This window comes from Rattus norvegicus, chromosome 1 (genome assembly GCF_021556685.1).
Source record: "Rattus norvegicus strain SHRSP/BbbUtx chromosome 1, alternate assembly SHRSP_T2T, whole genome shotgun sequence".
Taxonomy (NCBI): Eukaryota; Metazoa; Chordata; class Mammalia; order Rodentia; family Muridae; genus Rattus; species Rattus norvegicus.
The window spans coordinates 164,714,078-164,732,500 of record NC_141534.1 but is presented as its reverse complement, the minus strand read 5'-3'; the positions used below and the strand labels follow the sequence as shown (position 1 = coordinate 164,732,500).

General features: G+C 39.8%; 1 protein-coding gene across 8 annotated transcripts in view; it reads right to left on the bottom strand.

Moving 5' to 3' along the window:
- The window catches only part of Pak1 (p21 (RAC1) activated kinase 1), a 114,863-nt gene that overhangs the window by 69,960 nt on the left and 26,480 nt on the right, over nt 1-18,423 (bottom strand). For 2 of the 8 annotated variants that reach the window (XM_087551554.1, XM_087551558.1), the window contains exon 2: nt 4,534-4,627. The gene's annotated coding sequence lies outside the window, so the exon portion shown is untranslated. 8 annotated transcript variants of the gene reach the window in all.

Sequence of the window (18,423 nt, the reverse complement as noted above, 5' to 3'; positions counted from 1 at the left end):
CAATTCTGAGACTATTTTATAAAGCTATGTATGGTGGCACATGCCTATAATCCCAGCAATCAGGAGGCTGTATGGCAGCACACAACCATAATCCCAACACATGGAAGGTAGAGGCAGGAGGATCATCAAGGACATCTTCGACTATATAGTAAGTTTGGGGACAGCCTCGGATTCAAGAAACTCTATAAATAAATAAACCAACAACAACAACAAACAAATGAAAAGCAGTAAAATATATTTGGCAGCAGTCAGTAACAAAGTCACATAAATCAAAATATATTTGCAACAAAGCCAAGAAGAACCCAAAAGGGAAAAACAAATCACTTGTGGAGAATGAGAGAAAGCCTCATGGAAGAGGCAGTTACTTGGGTTGAGTGCTTATCACAGTTTGGATCTAGAATCTACCAAAGACCCATGTGTTAAAGGCCTGGTCCCCAGTTTGGTGTCATTGGGAATGGTGGGGCCTTTAATAGGTAGGGCGTAGTAGGCAATTTTAATGACATGAGAGATGAGCTCTTGAAGGAGATGATGGGATCCAGCCCACTCTCCTTCCTAGCCATGCTTCCTAGCCATGAAAGTCTATGACCCACACCACACCCCTGACATAATGTGCTGCCCAAAATGACAAAACCTCAACTATAAGCCAAGATAAACTGTTCTCTTTAGAAACTATCTCAGATCTGTGAGAGTAAAGGGAAGCTGACTCCTGGTATTAATGAAGAGGTAGAATTTTCATAGACAAAGGTACTCAGATTACATATAAGGTCCAAAAAGAAGAGCATAACATGTTTAGGAAATAGTCTGATGATTCATGGAAACAATAAATAATCTCGTCATCCAGTCACCATTCAAAAATATATTCTACACAGATTCGGTGCTATGAATGCAAAGATCACAAGACCTGGTTCTTACTCTCCACCAGCTAATACTTGATAGGACTGGAGACAAAACTGTCATCAGGCGTACCAGGTCCAAAGTATCTCCCTATCCCAATAAATGGCACTTCTGCTTTTTCAGTTAGTATGTTAGTTACTGTTCTCATTGCTGCAATAAAATACCTGACTAGAAGCAACTTAGAGCAGAAAGGATTCTTCAAGATGCAGGAGGCATGGAAGCTAGGGCTCAAGCCCTGGTTGTCAGAGCTCACAGCTGATCACACCTCAGAGACTAGTCACATTACATAGCAGACAAGAAGCTCTAAACCTTATGGTAGCACTTGCTTGTAGAAAATGCTGAAGAGGTACAGGCAAGAGGATCTGTACACCTGTCCCTAGTGACCAGCCCAGCGAGGCCTCATTTCTTAAAGGTTCCATGGCCTCCCAAAACAGTGCCACCAGCTGAGAACCAAGAGTTGAGGCTATAGGAAATGTTTCATACACAAGTTACTAAACCAAAAGTCTGATTCATCTTTGACTCCACCTTTACTTTCTAAAACTAATGCTAAGAACAGAAGAAATAGTCTTTCTTTGGGAAGAGCACATCAATTGATTATCTGATACCAAAAGCCCTGGAAATATAAATACAAGTAACATGCAGACTGAGCAGGTTGTATCCTTATCAGGTAGAACCTACAGAAAATTCTGGCGACCATGAAAGAATTATGTAAGAAGTGTTGAAAGAGTGGTTCTCTCCTCATTGTGTCACAGAAATCACCTTGTGCTCTCCTACCAAAGAGAAGAGGAAGGTGAGGAATAGAAGAATGGAGAATTCTGCAAAAACATCCCAATAATCAGAGGGTCAAATGATGAAATGGACAGACTCTGAGGAATCACACTATCGTCCCCAGCTAACAATCAGGAGAGATGCAGCAATAAAATGTTCTCTGACCCATTACTATCTACTTGGCCAATTCTTAGGCCCAACTGAAATGTCATCAACTCTATAAAGGTTTCCTAGAATCTTTCAGTCACTTCTATGTATGGTTCTTAGAAAGTCTATCTGAATAGTCACTCTGACTTACGAAAAGTCCTTGTTATACTTTTTCTCGCCTTTAGATTAAAAACCTCCAATAAAACACAGACACCACCATGCATGTCTATGAAATGATACAAACTATAAATACTTTTTTTTTTCAGGTAGGTTGTCTTAATTATGGTTTCACTGCTGTGAAAAGAATCTGTCCATGACCAAAGCAACTCTTGTAAAGGAAAACATTTAATTGGGACTGGCTTACAGTTCAGAGGTTAATTCATTACTATCATGGTGCTGGAAGTGGAAACATGGAAACATGAAGTGTGCAGGCAGACATGGTGCTAGTGAGGTAGCTAAGAGTGCTACATCTGGATGCCCAAGCAGTAGGAAAAGAAAGTGAGCCACTAGGCCTGGCTGAACTTCTGAATCCTCAAAGCACCCCCTGCGGTGACACACTTCCTCCAAAAAGGCCAAACCTATTCCAACAACACCACACTTCCTGATAGTGCCATTCCCTATGAGTCTACTGAGGCCATTTTCATTTAAACTACCACACAGGTTCTTGAAAGAGAACCTAAACTTACTTTAAACTCTCATTCCTCCACTCCTCAGGTGCTGGGATTACAGGCACTCTCTATTACCACTAGCATAACAGCGAGTCACAATCGGTAGAATATGCTCTTCTCAGTTTTAGCTTTGACCTTTCACAGGTATGATATGTAGTATGATATCTCGTGTTGTCCCAAGACAACATGCAATCACAGGAATGAGTGACTGATACTACAGAGTGCACTGTGGTGTACTATTATGTTCAGTAAGTTGGATGCATTAAATTTTTTTTAACTTACAATGTTTTCTATTTAAAATGGCTTTATGGTGGAGCATGCCTATAAGTCCAATACTCAGGAGACTGAGGCAGGTAGAACAGGAGCTCAGAGTCATCCGTGGCTACATGTGTTTGAGAACTTCTGGGCTACATGATGCCCTGCTTCAAAAAAAATGAACAAACAAGGCAAAGATAAAGAAAAAGAAGGAGGAAGAGGAGGAGCTCATCATGGCTCTTGCTATGCAATCTGAGTTCAGACCCCTAGAACCCACATGAGAAAAGATGGATACAGTAACATGCACATCTGTAATCCCAGCATGCGTCTACAGGAAAATAGGAGGTAGAAACAAAGGAATTCCCAGAAGCTCACTGGTCTGCTAACCTGTCCTGTGCAACAGTGAACAAGAGAGACCAAGATGTAGGGACTGACAACTGAAGTTGTCTTCTGACCTCCACAACATGCAACAGCATGCATGCAACCCAACTCACACACACACACACACACACACACACACTCACACACACACACTCACACACACACACACTCACACACACACACGCACACACACACTCACACACACACTCACACACACACTCACACACACACGCACGCACACACACACACTCACACACACACACGCACACACACACTCACACACACACACTCACACACACACACACTCACACACACACACACACTCACACACACACACACACACACACACACACACACGCACTCACACACACACACAAGATTTTAAATGAATAAACATGATGATTTTATGGGGACATACGCCCACCATTTTAAGTAAAGAACATTTATACTCTTTCCCCAGACTCCCTTAGGCTTTAAGGTAATGATATGACACACTTCTAGCCAGGATACTTTTTATGAATTCAAGGGAAATGGTTACTTTCAATTGTAAAATAGGACACAGAAGTAGTGCTAGTTCCTCCTTTGCCCCATTCTTCCTTTCTCTGGTTCTTCCTTCTACTCTACCCGAGTAGGGAAAGACAAAGCGCCTGGTTTCCAGGTTCTTGTATATTTGAGCCCATGCAGCCATCAACCACCTTCCTCTTTAAGAAATTTTATCTTTACTTTTTTAAACTACTATTAGGTTCTCTACTATACTATAGCTAAAAATACTTCTTATCTAAAGCAGCAAAATAGAAAAAAAATGAGAAAAAAATTATCCTTAGTAGTCAAAATCACCAATTCCTTATCAGCCATTTGTTTCTCAATTATTATTGTCATTATTATTGCTTGTAGTCACTGGTCCCTAAACATAACTGAATTCCACTTATTACCATTACAGAATAGATTACAGAAGCTGTGAGTAGATATAAAAGGACTTTATACTTTATAATTTTTTATATTCCCAGTAAGTTCTTTAAACAAAACATTCAGGAAAAAATAAACATTAACCTATTTTTAGAATGACATCCAGGATATTTATGCATATAAAATATACAACTTATTACTCAGGTAATAAAAACAAAACTGTAGCATACTACCAACTTCTCATGCTAAAAGCAGCCATAACAATTCAGGATCAAATTTTGTTCTGACAGAACTGGAAGTCAAGCCAAACTTTTCACACTATCCAAACACTCTCTGTGGATAAAGCAAACAGTGTTCGTTAAGAAACATATTATCCATTAAGGTGAGAGCTGGGAATTTTTTGCAAAAGGCAAAATATTTAAGGTTTTGTGGGTTATCTATCTGTCTCAACTATTCAACTCTTACCTTCTTTGTGTAAGGTTAGCCACAGACAATATATAAATGAACACTGTACCTGTGATCCTACGAAACTTTTATGACAGAACCAGGCAACATGTCAGATGTGTCCCAGAGGCAGCAGCCAAGGATTCTTTGGTTAAGTAGCAGGCCTAGATGACCAAGTAGAAAATGAACTCGCTAAAGTATAATGGGTAGCTCACAAACATGGAAATGAAGGGGAACAGGCTTAAGGCTAAACTTTCAGAGCAAAGCACAAAGCTACACTGAAGAACTAGTCCAGTGAAGAGACTACTGTAGCTCCTTCAGCTCACTAGATTCACCTTCACTGAAACTCAGTACCCCATTACTTTCTTACCGAGGTTCTCAAGTTCCAAGTGTGGTGTAGGCATATTAGACTTTAAAACATAGGTCACTGCCTGAGCCTCAGAGCAACCTACATTCATACCATGGAACACATTCCCTACTCTCCCCTGTACATACAAATAAATGAACGTATGTTTTAAAATTAAAATTTAAGAAGTCAACTTTAGGGGCTGGGAAGATGACTTCACCAAGTACATGCTACCCAAGTCATACCTAGAACTCATGTAAAACACACATGGAGCACCACATATGGATCTGAAATCACAGCACTAGAAGGTGGTGAGAGACAGAGACAGGGAGATCCCTGGAGCTCGCTGGCCAATCAATATAGCCAAATTGATGAATTTACCTTCAGTGAAAAACCCTCTTTTCATATAGACAGCAATTAAGGAAGACTCAGCAAGTACCTCTGACTTCCACTCACTCAAGCACATGTCCTTTTGTACATACACCACACACACACAATTTCAAGTTAGCTTCATTACATTAATTTCACAAATGAGAAAAAAATGAGATACAGAAAGCTTAAAACTTGACAAAAACCATAAACCTAAATAATACCACAATTTGAAACAGAATCTACTCCACTGTACTAGATTTCTATGCTACTTCCCAATTACTGAAAATAAGATTTTCTTCCTCTTTAGTTTCAGTTACCACTAGGCAGCTATCTTGAGTGAGGAACACTTTCTTGTCCCTTAGGATGAATCATAATAACAGTCACATAGATAAAGATAAACAAATACCTTGACTCCATTCCTGAAGAGATAGAAATTTCCTAATCTCAATTTTGAAATTGCTTTACAAAAAAAAAAAAAAAAAAAAACCTTGACTGAGAGGCCAGCTGTGGTGGTGCATGCCTTTGGTCCCAGCATTTGGGAGGCAGCGGTAGTTGGATCTCTGTAAGTTTGAGGCCAGTCTTGGTTATGTAGTAAGTTCCAGGCCTGCCAGGAGTGAGATCCTGTCTCAAGAAATAAAACCTTGAGTAGAAACACAATCTCAAACCACTCCTTCTTTACTAGTCACTGCTGTGATCACAAAAGAACAAATAAAGATAGAAATAGGAAAGGCCATCCAGAGCTGCCTCCCCTGGGGGTCCATCCCATATGAAGACCCCAAACCCAGACACTATTGCTGAGCCAAGAAGTGCTGGCTGACAGGAGCCTGATAGACTCTGCCAGAGCCTTACTGATACAGATGTGGATGCTCACAGCCAACCATTGGACTGAGCAGGGGAACCCCAATGAAGAAATTAGGGAAAAGACTGAAAGAGTTGAAGGGATTTGCAACCCCATAGGAAGAACAACAATATCAACAACCAGACCCCCACCCCAGAGATACCAGGGACTAAACCACCAACCAAAGAGTACACATGGAGAGACCCATGGCTCCAGCTGCATATGTAGCAGAGGATGCATTGTCTGGCATCAATGGGAAGGGAGGCCCTTGGTCCTGTGAAGGCTCCATGCCCCAGTGTAGGGGAATGCCAGGGTGGTGAGGTGGGAGTGAGTAGGTGGATGGGGGAGCACCCTCACAGAAGCAGGGGGAGAAGGATGGGATGGGGGGTTGCTGAGGGGAAACTGGGAAAGGGGATAACATTTGAAATGTAAATAAAATATCCAATTTTAAAAAGTAGAAAAGAAAAAAGCTTAAGAAGGGGCTGGAGAGATAGCTCAGAGGTTAAGAGCATTGTCTGCTCTTCCAGAGATCCTTAGTTCAATTCCCAGCAACCACATGGTGGCTCACAACCATCTGTAATGGGATCTGATACCCTTTTCTTGTATGCAGGCAGAATGCTGTATACATAATAAATCTTTTCTTAAAAGCTGAGAGAGAGAGAGAGAGAGAGAGAGAGAGAGAGAGAGAGAGAGAGAGAGAGATTGAGATTAATTTTCAAAAAGTTACAACTTAGGATGGAAAAGACAAGGCCTGCTGCTATGATTAGAACACATAGACAAGCCAGTAAACCCTAAAAAGTGAGTTCTCTCTATTCCCTCCTTCCCAGACACCTCCACCATCCTGTAAGAAACCCAGCCTAGATTGCTTCCTTTCTCCATACAAGTCCAACATAAGCAAAAACAACGCAAACTAAGTCACTGAGAAAGTCTACAGTCCTTCTTGACCTAAGTGGCTCTGCAGACAGACTGAATGGCACACAGGCTTTCAGGTGTCATATGATGACACAATGTGGGCCTTCAGGCAAATAGACTTTTTGATACAGTGACATGCCTATTATTTGCAGCTTTGACTACCCGTTATTTGCTCATGGTCAGGAAGTCTTAGTATGATAGTCTAAGAAAAAAAAAATGATACACTTAGAATTTACAAAAAGAGAGAATAGTGAGACTATGTAATCTCAGAAAGAGCTCCGGCACAAGATATACTTTTAGATCCTGTGGAGTCCAGGATCTAATAAACTTGTTCCTGTACTTAAAAGCTTCTCAGCTCAGTGAAGGGTAAGAATGGATCTCAAATGAAAGCAACAGATTCATCACTACCCAAAACTTGTTCTCTCCACAAGTGCCATCAGCCTTCCCAAGTCTTCCTATGTATCCGCTAGATGCAGGGAATGAGTTGAGAACACTGAATGAGCAAGCAAACTAATCAGGCCAACAGATATTCAGAATTAATCACAAAAAATGAAGAACGTAGAAAGTACTTCAGCACAGGGAATTAATTCTGACTACCAAAAGCTGAAAGGCTTTATCAAGTATTTCCTCCTTCCCCTCAGGATATTCTCCTCAGTACACGGAGTTTCGAATAAGCCAGACCAAACAGTCTGTGATAATTGCTAAAGTTCAACGAAAAATAAAACAATGATGAGGATGAGTAGCTGCTATGGGACAGTGCAAGAACTGTCAACAAGAGCAAACTTTATCCTTCCTTTAAAAGGACCTACATGGCCCATAACTCCAGGATCACATGGCCATATATAATGTTAAGAGTAAAGCTGAGGCTAGACTCTAAGTCCCTTATTCCAGCATTTCTTAACCTATGGGCAATGACCAGTTTGGGGTCAAAGAGCCCTTTCATAGGAGTCACCTAAGATCATTGGAAAACACAGATATTTACATTACTATTCATAACAGTAGCAAAGTTACAAAGTAACAATGAAAATAATTTTATGGTTGGGAGGTCACCACAACAGGAAGAACTATGTGATAAAGTCATGAGACCAGCAGACTGAGAACCACTGCTTATCCCCTTTATGCTACATAGAGCTTATAGGCTACCGGAAAGATCCTTTCGTGAAGATGGTAAGCTTATACATCTGATACTGACTAAATGTCAGGTTATACAGAAGAAAGGAGAAGGTGATGAGCTTCAACTGAGTCAGAGCTTCTTCTAAGCTTTTTGGTGAGGTTTACAAGATATTAGCTTCTTTTGGCATTTGGTGAGGAAGAACTTAGCAGAGAGTCTCCTATTTCAGAGGAAAATAAGATTCACTTATTAAGTACAAAGCTTAAGGACCCCAGATTTTCTTTCAACACTAGGATATGGCTCTGTTATTCTAAAGATCCTTGCTCCCATTTTGGTCCAGTCCTTTGAGTGTTCAAACAATCAATGACCAAATTAGTCTCAGACCTACTGTCTCCTCCAGTGTTCAGGAATGTTTAGGCTGTGGAAACAAGCAAGAACTGTCAACAAGAGCAAACTTTATCCTTCCTTTAAAAGGACCTACATGGCCCATAATGTCGAGATCTTGTCAGACTTGGAAGTTGAATCCAGTTTTGATTCTTGATTCTGTCCTCTGAGCTGGTTATGTAGTTCTCTGATCTGGACATTTTAATCTATCAAATGGGGATAAACAACTACTATGAAGTGTCACAAAAATAATATTTAAAATGCAAACAATACATTGAAGACCTAAAATATTCAGATCAATTCCCATGTGAAGATTCAGGTGTGGTTACATGTCCTATAACTCATCCATGGGGGTTGGGGGAGAAAGATTGCTGGAACTTGATAGCCAGCAGCCCGGCCAAAAACAAAAAAACAAAAACAACAAAAAATTTTAAAAAAAAATGCTTTTAAAGGGTAGGTCCAGGCTTAGTAAGAGACCTTGTCTCAAAGGAATAAAGCAGAGAGCAACAAAGGATGCCTGCTGTGCTCATCTGCACTCTGTGCACGCACCTACAGATGTGCACCTATTACCACACACAGAGCACCTGCTGCATGATTTCACTTGCAGGCAATATCTACCCAAAGTAGGTAAATCAAATCTACAGAAACAAAATAAATTAATAATTGCCTAAGATTAGGACAATAGGGTTATTGGAGATTAAGTTGAAAGCTAATGGGTTTCTCATAGGATGGCCAAATATTTTAAAACTAGATTGTAGCACCAGTTGTATGAACAACTCTGAATAAACTAAAATAGCACTCAACTGTATGTACTTTAGATGGTATGTGAACTCTATCTTAATAAAACTGCTAGAGGCTGGGGATGTGACTCGATTGGTAGAGTGCTTGCCTAGCATACATGAAATCCCAGGTCCCATCCTCAGAACTGCACAAAATCAAATATGATAACATAGCCTTGAAATTTCAGGGAAGTAGAGACATCAGGATCAGAAGCTCAAGGTCATCCTGGTCCAGTGAGTTGAGGCCACCCTGGGCTACATGATACCCAATCTCAAAAGACAAACAAAAATAAAATAAATCTGTTAAACATAACAAAGCCATGCAAAAGCAACTACTGAGTATAAGAGGCTGGCCTACATTAAGACTCTTCCACTCATTGCTTATATAATCATGACTTCTCATTGGACCTTACCCCTACCTTTGCAAAACTGGTAGAAGATTAGGATAAATAAACAAACAAACATGAAAATACTTTACATACAGTTGAAGTACTAGAGACACTTCTTTTTGTTAATAAGCATCTCTTGTAACTAGTATTAATGACAAAAAATACTGAAACTGAAAGACAAAACATTTCCTTACTTTATTTAAGTAGCTTTGTCGCTTTCCCCCATAAGCTAGAGAAAATGAACACCTATTAGAAACTTTAAGGTATATGCATTCACACATTCAGACCTGGCCACATCCCCCTTGCCAACAAAAAAGGTTACCCAGATATGACGGTGAGTGTCTTTACAGCATTTGGAAGGTAAAGACAGACAGATCTTTGTGACTTAGAGGCCAGTCTAGTTCCAGACACATACAGCAAGGGTAATAGTGAATCGGTTTTGTTTGTTTTTTTCTTCCCTATAAACTAACCTTCTGTTTTAGCTGGTGTGCTTTGACAACTGTGTTGCCACTGAAATAGGAAGAAGTTGTCAAGAATAGTAGTTGTAACATGACTTCCAGTTCTGGATTGACGGGGATAGCACAGCATCCCTGGTCCTCCAGAGACATTTATTCTATGGTCAGAGGCTGTACTAGAAGGACATTATTTATGAGCAAACAGAATGGAAAAGAGAAAAGAACAGTTGTTTATCACTTTTGTTACATAAAATCACTTAGCCCCAGTCACAAGAAGCATGAACACAAGCAAGCAGCATGTGGTTTTCAAAGAATTCAGGGCTCAATAACAAAAAAAAAAATCAGAACTTGTCCCAAACTACTACTAAATTGCTATATAATCTTAACTAAATCAACCTCAGTTGATCACTTTCCTTCCCGTGTGCTTACTGGGCGATTCAGTATTTTCACAAGTAAGGAAACAACTACACGCAAAAGTCTGCATACAACAAAATTGTCTCTATGCTTACAGAGTTACAAGACAGAATACTAAAGCTGGAAATTTAAAAAACAAAAACCCTCCAATTATAACATAATTGTAACTTGTGTCCCAGAGCCAATACAAATCAGTTAGATGTGGAAATTTTACCAACAAATTCCAGATTACAAATTAAAAGTAGCCTCTCTCAGCTCTCTTTCCAACATAAACAGGCTCAGTATTTCTCTGTCACCTTACTATACAGTTCAGCTGAAGGTATTATGTCTATCCTAAATAGACAAGATATGTAACCAGTGCCAGCCAGCTCAAGGTGTTACCATGTATCTACACAAGCCTCTTTCTCAGTGTCTGTCTGTCTGTCTGTCTGTCTGTCTGTCTGTCGACAGGGTCTCACTATGGAGCCCTGCCTGTCCTGGAACTCATTCCATAGACCAGCTGGCCTTGAACTCAGAGATCAGCACTTTAATCCCAAATGCTGAGGTTAAAAGCACGCACATCACCATCTCGCTTCTTTCTCAGTTTCTTAAACCACAACTAGAAATAATACTGGTATTGTTGGAAGGAAAAAATAGAGAAAAGTACTCTGAAAATTATAATGCTTTATTAGATAAACAAGACTAAAGCCTTAGAAAGAAATTAAGCCTTTACCCCAGTGTGCTACAATGCTTAGCAACAGGTATACAACAAAATCTATAGCCCATGACAATATAAGAACAATGTCACAGACTGAGTGTAAGATTGAGTTCAAATAGCAGACAGGTCAGGCACTTAGGGCAACCCCTAACAACACATACTGTAACAACATTAGCACCTATTAATTCATGCATGCAACCTTTTTTCCCTCCGTTTTCTACTCTATAAAACTGTGATAACAGTACTTACCTCAGAATTATTATATGGATAAAACAAGCTATTATACTTAAGGTTTACAACAGTGCCTGGCACACAGTAAATACTTTAGGAGATCAAATTAATATTAGCTTTATCTTCTAGTTATCCTCACAATTTATATAGAGTACTAAGTCTCAGTTACAGCTGATTTTGGCCCACAATGACATTTAGCAGTATCTAAACAGTTCTGATTGTCATGACTTTGTGGCATATTGATTTCCAGTAGATTAATGACAAGGGCACTACTAAAGATCTAATGATGGAGCTGGAAAAATGGCTTATTGCAAAAAGAGCTTTCCACACAAGTATGAGGACCTGAATTCAGGTTACCAGCACGCAGATAAAGACCAGACATTGCAGCACAAACCTATAACCCCAGAACTGAGTAGGTATAGACAGAGAAATCTCTGTGGCTTACTGTAAGGCTAGCTCTAGGTTCAGTGAAAGACACTGTCTCAAAATTAAGATGGTGAGGTTGGAGATGTCTCAGCTATTACAAGCACTTGTTGCTCTTGCAGAGGATCCAGGTTCAATTCCAAGCACCCACGTGGTGGATTCACAACCATCCATAACTCCAGTCCCAGGGGATCCAACAGACATACATTTGGTGAGCATACAAGCAAGCAGATAAAACATCGTAAAGTAAAATCTTTTTAAAATCTTGTTTTGTTTCATTTTTTTAAAAGGGTAGAGAACTAGAAAAAGGAGCCTACAGTTGACTGCTGGTCTCCACATGCAAATGCACAGTAAGCACACCTGTCCACACACACAAATATACCACACATGTACACATACACAATTTTAAAAAAATAAACATCCTATTATTAACAGGATGGTCCCATATCCACCCAACAGAGAATTCTATTACATGAAATAACAAATCCCGAGGTTGAGAAGTGAATATAGATTAAATACAACTGTAAAACTCAGCACTCAGAAGGCAGGAAAATCATGAGTTCAAGGTCTCTATATAAAACAGATCACACAGAAGTTCTACCTTCTGACCACCTCTGAACTGATTTAACACACGAATCTATCTTCTAAATCTTATTAAATGGGGATAAACATTTTAGAGCTCCCTTTACCAAAACTCAGAATGGGCAAGAACTTTACAAAAGAACAAAGATCTGTGGGAGAACAGCTATTCTTTTCTCCTGTGCCTGGGCTACTGTTTTTCCAGGAGCTAATACAAAGGTACCTTGTGAGTACGTATTCTCTCTTCTCCTCTTCCTCTCTCCACCATTCCACAGGTTTAAAACCAAGATCTAGTTCCTTCATCAGAGAACAGACACTAGTGACCTCTTTCCTCACATTCAGAGTTGCCCCAGAGCTCCAGTTTGGACTGTGGATCAGAAGGCCTTCCTCCTTACCTTGCCCAGGGATCCCTTTCATGCAGAGTCACACCTACTGCTACCCCTTCCCAAGATTAGGCAGATGTTCTCCAGAGAAGCCTGGGTTGGACAATGTGAAGTCATTTCCTTTCCCCAGCTTACAGGAATGAACTGGGCTCGGGGAGGGGCCAAAGGCAAGTTGTAACAGCTTACTTTGGACTTTCTCCCCAGGAAGTAGCTTTGAAGAGAAAGAATGACTGTGGGTATCTTAGTGAGAGAAAACATGGAGAATGGGCTTTAGAGAGTGACCAACCAACACATACGGATATTTATCAAGTATTTCTCACATGTAGTTCTTACCAGTATTTCATGGGGCAAGTGCTTCACAACTCTCTCTCTCTCTCTCTCTCTCTCTCTCTCTCTCTCTCTCTCTCTCTCTCTGTGTGTGTGTGTGTGTGTGTGTGTGTGAGAAAACATTAAGCAAGTGTTCATTATGTGCCAGCCACTGTCATAAACTTACCTCACTCAGTCTTCACAAGCAGCTTGAGATTACTATTTACCTTAATTGCAGAGATGAAGAAAGTAAGGGTAGGGGGTAGCTAGCTTGCTACTCATACACCCACAAAATAGTTACAGCTGAAATTTATTCCTATATTTTTTTTAAGCACAAGAAAGGTAAGCTGCCATGATAATTAATTTCATGTGCCACAGGCTGCCCAGATTAAATGTCAGTTATATTGTTGGTGTATTTGTGGGTGTTTCAAGATTACATTAGTATCTGAATCCATGGACTCAGCAGAGTGCCCTCTTCTCTGCTAATGGATATTGGCCAGGCTTTTAGAACCTGTGCGGAACAAAAGGTAAATGAAGGAGGAATTCACTTCTTTCAATTCCTGCCTGTCAGTCTGAGACATATATCCTATCCTCTCTTCTTTCAACCCTCAGAAAAGGATTTAGATCATCTGCTGCCCTAATTCATAGGCCTCCAGACGAATATTAATAAATGTCTGGATTCCTGGGTTTCTAGTTGGAAAGTAGCATCCTCTATAATTGTAAAAGCCAAAGCCACATAATAAACATTTGAGGGAGAACTTCTACTAATACAGCTTTCAACTACTTTCCTGAACTATGTGTTTTGTTTTGTTTTTTTGAAATGTCTCACCCTGTAACCCAGGATGGCCTCAAACTCACCGAAATCCTTGTGCTTGGGACCACAGACATACCTAGTAGAATTTTTTTTTGTGGTTTTTTTTTTAATATATATATAATAAAAACTTTTGGGTTTTCTGAGAACTTTTTTGTTTGCTTGCTTATTTACTTATTTCTAGAGACAGGGGCTCTCTTTATACCCTAGGCTGTTCTGGAACTCACTATGTAGACAAGCCTGGCTTCGAACTCAGAAATCTACTGTATGCCACCACTCTTAGCTTCCACTGGAAACTTTTTAATGCATAGTTTTAAAGAACCATTTATCCTTACATAAGCTTATATTGGGGTTTGATTATATTTCCTCATGTATAGTTTAGTAACAACCATGTTAATTACTGAACATATAGTTCCTATGTACTTGTTTCTGCTCATTTCCCAACACCTAAAATTTAATGTTACTAAAATCTTAACCTTACTTGTGCATTGACTCACGTAGGTCTGCCATGTGTTCAAGGTTACAAACCATGAGCACTACTAGCCTTAGACCTTCGCACTTTCTCCTAAGGATTCTCAGGATAAACTTGACATGGGAAATTTTAGTCTTTAGATGGCAGAATCTCAATACAGTGGGGGAAGGGAAATACAGACTGCATGTGGAGGTCAGAGGACAACTCAAATCACCAGGCTTGGCAGCAAGTAACTTTACCTGCTGAGCCGTCTTATCAGCTTAATACTTAACTTTTGCAAGACTGCCTTCTTTGAATATTTATTCTACTTGCTGTCTGTATCACATAGCAGGCAATTCCATAAGCTTTGTCTTAGGTACTCGTGCATCAGATTTGTTCCAGACTCTGTCACACGTCTTTAAGGGAAAAAATATGTCCTAAAATGGAGCAAAGTGACTCAATCCTATAATTCCAGCACCTGAGGGACAGCAGCAGCAGAACGGCCAACCTGGACTCCAGGCTGACTACATAGTGAAACTCTGAGGAAAAAAAATCAAGGAAGAGAAAAAGAGGGAGAGGGAAGGATGGAGGGGGAAGAGAAAGAAGGATAAGGGGAGGAAGAGGAAGAGATTCTTAAACTGCTTTAATGCCAACCTACATACAATAAGAACAAATTTTACATTGAGTCCTAGCACACGCCTATGCATGCACGTGCATACATGAAAATCTAAATGTAAAACTGCAATAAAGCTTCATAAAACAGTCTGTACTCAGCTGGGGGTAGAGGATGCATACAGGAGGATGTCAGAAATTCCAGCTGTGAAACTCCTAATGCTTGAGTGTTAGCATTCTTAAAACCAACCTAGCACTTTAAATCCACAATTTAATAGTTATAGCTTAATGGTCTGAAACAACACTGACCTTGAGAAACTCCCATATTAAAAGAGGCAAAAGACATGAAAAAATTAATTACATCAGAGCTAGCATTTCAAAAACTGTATGTCTAGTAATCCAATCCAAGATCTAACCCAGGTCTGCTGCCCAGATCAAATATCAAAATTCTTTCAGTACAACACAGTCCCAATCCATGTGGTAATGTCCCTAAAGAGGCACATTTCCATTGAGAGATGTAAAGTAAACTGGGTGGTGTGGCACACACCTTTAATCTCAGCATTTAGGAGGCAGAGGCAGGCAGATCTCTGAATCTGAGACCAGCCTGGTACACAGAGTGAGTTTCAGGACAGCCAGGGCTACAGAGAGAAACCCTGTCTGAAGGGGGAAAAAAATTAAGGGAGCAAAAGGGGAAAGTTCAGTGGCTGAGCTTTCTGACCCATGTCTAGAAGTCGGAATTCCCCATGTTTTTACAGAAGTTAGACATTTTGTTTATGTCTAAAGTAGTCTATAAACTCTGTGATCCATAAATGCTTGTAGGTGAAATTCTTTACTTTCTCTTATAAAGTTGAAACAGTTTGATATTTTTAAGATGAAGTGTATATTAGATGTTTTATTTTGTTTTGTTTGCAGTGCTGGGAATTGAACCCATGGCCTTACACATGCTAAATAAGTGCTCTGAGCTATATTCCCACTCCTGTTGTATTTTAATAGAATCTGTCATTCCTAATAGAAGTCTCAAAGTACACAGGCCACATGGTGCTTAAAGATAAGTTTCAGATATTGCTTACAGTTTCTCTAAGAAAACTGCCCATGGAAAGAAATTCAAGAACTGGAATTGCTACTGGAAGCAAGAATTCTAACCACATTTTACAAGAGAATTTCTGTATGGCCTTGAATTATTCATCTACAAAACAGTAGCAAGACTAATAATCAGTAAAGCATCTTTATTACTAAAGTGAGAAAAAAACATGCAAAACTAAGTAAAACAATCTTTGCTAAAGATAAGGATGATCTGAGGTCCTAAAACTAAACTTCTTGATCTCTACCTTGCACAACATTTTCAAGCTGGAAAAAGAATGGAAAAGTCAAAAACAATGTTCTGTTTCACCAGTCTCATTTCATCTGTCTAAGCCTGTTTCCTCATATAAGAAGCCAGTGATTAGAAACCACAGAGGTGTGTATTTTCACTTTCAGAGACAAAATTCCCATCGTGAAAATGACCACAGCAGTCCAGCTCTCTACTGTGGAAGAATGTTAGCAGATGTGGGAACTATTTGGTAAGAACCCTACATACTGAATCTAAACATAAAGTAAAAGCTGTGCTAAACGCCTATTTGAAGAAACTATTTTAGTTTTAAAATTCTCCAATTCTCTTGGACCACAATAGTTGAAGGACTAATCTTTATCAGACTATGCTAGGGATAGGAAAAGGCCTAGAGAGCTTTCTGGTCCTTTGCATCCCTCTCTCCTATGTCTCTACCCCAACACAATTCCACTGACTCCAGGGAGCAACATGATTCTACTTGTCTTCTCTTTTCAGGGCTTTTTCTTAAATTATAGAGAAGAAAAGAGGAGTTAAATTGTAAAAGAAAAGAGTCAGGTATATTTGCAGGTAAGTACCATGATCTACACCAGAGAAGACATCTAAAGAGATCAGGAATATATAATAAGATACTGCTCTATCAAACAGTAGGCAGCCACTAGTCAGTGGTTCCCTAAACTGCTACATAAAAGAGCATGAGACAGAGGAACCCAGTATGGATATTTACTAGCCTCAGACACCCATACTATTATAAACTACCCTTGTCACTGGTAAACCAGGTTATTATAAGCTGAGCTGCCAGGTGCCTCTACTAGACAACCTTGAGGCATCTGTTAATTCACTCAGAGTCTGAACAATTCCAAAGACAAACCGCCAGTTCAAGCGAAATAAATGTATCTATATCTAACAAGACTAAATTTTATTGAATACTAATTCTTGCTACTCTGGCATAAACTATTTTTATTTGTATTTTTACATTTTATGCGAGTACACTGTCGCTGTTTTCAGACACACCAGAAGAGGGCGTCGGATCCCATTACAGATGGTTGTGAGCCACCATGTGGTTGCTGGGAATTGAACTCAACCTCTGGAAGAGCACTCAGTGCTCTTAACCACTGAGCCATTTCTCCAACCCTATTTTTAAATTTTTAACTACCATCTATCCAAAATTCACAAGACATATGAATGAAAATAGCAAAACAAAACCACAGAATCAACTACCTAAGGCTCACAGGGGTTCAAGGACTGAACTGACAATTAGGGAGCCTACATGAGACTGACCTAGGCCCTCTGCAAATGTTATGGACATGTAGCTTGGTCTTCTTATGGACTCCTAACAATAGGATCACAGGCTGTCTCTGATTCTTCTGCCTGCTTTTAGGAGCCTTTTTTCTCCCACTGGGTTGCCTCACCCACCCTTAATATGAGGAAATGAGCCTAGTCTTATTGCAATTTGATATTCTATCATATCAAGTTTAGTTGAAATCCCTGGGAGGCCTCCTTTTCTGAAGGGAAATGGAGGATGGGATCTGATGGGTGGGTGAGGGGGAGGGACGAGGAGGAGAGGAGGGAAACAAACAAAACTGAGAGAAGAATAAAAATAAATACATTTTAAAAGAGAGCAATCTCCTAAACAGTGTCAACTGCAGGCCTCTCTTCTCTTGCCCACCCCCCAACTCCCCATAGAGCAGAGCCTGTCCCATGCCCTCTGTCTTTCCAAGGAAGATGTTTATCCCTCAAGACATGGAGAAGCTGTACCACTTTAGGGACAGAAGATATATCCATTGGTAACGAATGCCTATGTCTGCCAACCCTTTAAAATAAATAAAAATTCTTAAAAGTGAAAGGGAAGAGAAAAAGAAAATCTAGGTTTCTTAAGAGTCATCCAGGTATGCTGTTCTGTTGCTGTACCTGCAGAAATAGAGAAAAGAGGGTACTCTTAGGCTCCTTGCCCTGCAACATCAAAAACCAACCTTTTTCTTTCTTCTGAAAACTTTAAGACTTTTAATCAATACAGCCATCCATTTCCAAGACTTTTTTAAAAGCTTCAAAGTCTCTTTACAATCAGATCTCACAGTAACCTCAACATTTAAGCAAAAGTAGAACTACTGTGTCTGAAGCGGACATGGGTAAGACCACTTCC